This window comes from Gossypium hirsutum, chromosome A07 (assembly GCF_007990345.1).
Source record: "Gossypium hirsutum isolate 1008001.06 chromosome A07, Gossypium_hirsutum_v2.1, whole genome shotgun sequence".
In the NCBI taxonomy this organism is placed as follows: domain Eukaryota; kingdom Viridiplantae; phylum Streptophyta; class Magnoliopsida; order Malvales; family Malvaceae; genus Gossypium; species Gossypium hirsutum.
Window position 1 is genome coordinate 61,694,406 of NC_053430.1, and position 939 is coordinate 61,695,344.

General features: G+C 38.4%; 1 non-coding gene across 1 annotated transcript; it reads right to left on the reverse strand.

The window, feature by feature from the left end:
- Positions 1 to 377: 377 nt before the first annotated feature.
- On the reverse strand, positions 378 to 484 carry LOC121204363 (small nucleolar RNA R71). The gene has a single exon (XR_005899288.1). It is a non-coding gene; the product is annotated as a small nucleolar RNA R71 (small nucleolar RNA).
- Between the last annotated feature and the right edge of the window lie 455 nt (positions 485 to 939).

Here is a 939-nt window from a genome sequence, read left to right on the forward strand (position 1 = left end):
ATCCTACTCCACGTACTATGTATGATTATGCTAAACCTTCTCTAACAGGAACTGAATCTAGCATAGTTAGACCGGCTGTAGCTGCAAATACTTTTGAACTGAAACCTAACACAATTCAAATGATACAACAGTTTGTTCAGTTTGATGGTTTGCAAGATGAAGATCCCAACGCTCACTTAGCAAACTTTTTAGAATTTTGCGATACATTTAAAATCAATGGCGTTTCTGATGATGCCATTCATCTTCGGTTATTTCCTTTTTTATTGAGGAACAAAGCTAAACAGTGGTTGAACTCGTTACCACGAGGGTCAATTACTACTTGGGAACAAATGTCCGAAAATTTTTTACTAAAATACTTTCCGCCGGCTAAAACGGCTAAATTACGTAACGATATCTCTTCTTTTGTGCAGATGGATTTAGAAACACTTTACGATGTATGGGAGAGATACAAGGACTTACTAAGAGGGTGCCCTCACCATGGGTTACTGCTTTGGCTTCAAGTACAAACATTCCACAATGGTCTGAATCCCTCGTCTCGACAAATGGTTGACGCAGCTGCTGGCGGAACCATCAACAATAAAACACCTGAAGAGGCTTATGAATTCATTGAAGAAATGTCACTGAATAACTATCAGTGGCAAGTCATGAGGACTAAGCCAACAAAAATAGCCGACGTTTATAACGTCGACTCAGTTACTATGTTGTCAAATCAGGTAGAACTTATCAATAAAAAGATTGATGGTTTACTTGGTTCTACACAGGTACATCCAGTAATGAGGTGTGACTCAAGTGGATGAGGTGTGCATATAGAATATCAATCCTTCAATCCCACAACCGAAGAGGAACAAGTCAACTATATGGGTAACAATAACTTTAGATCTCAAAATAACCCATATAGTAATACATATAATGTAGGTTGGAGGAACCACCCCAATTTCT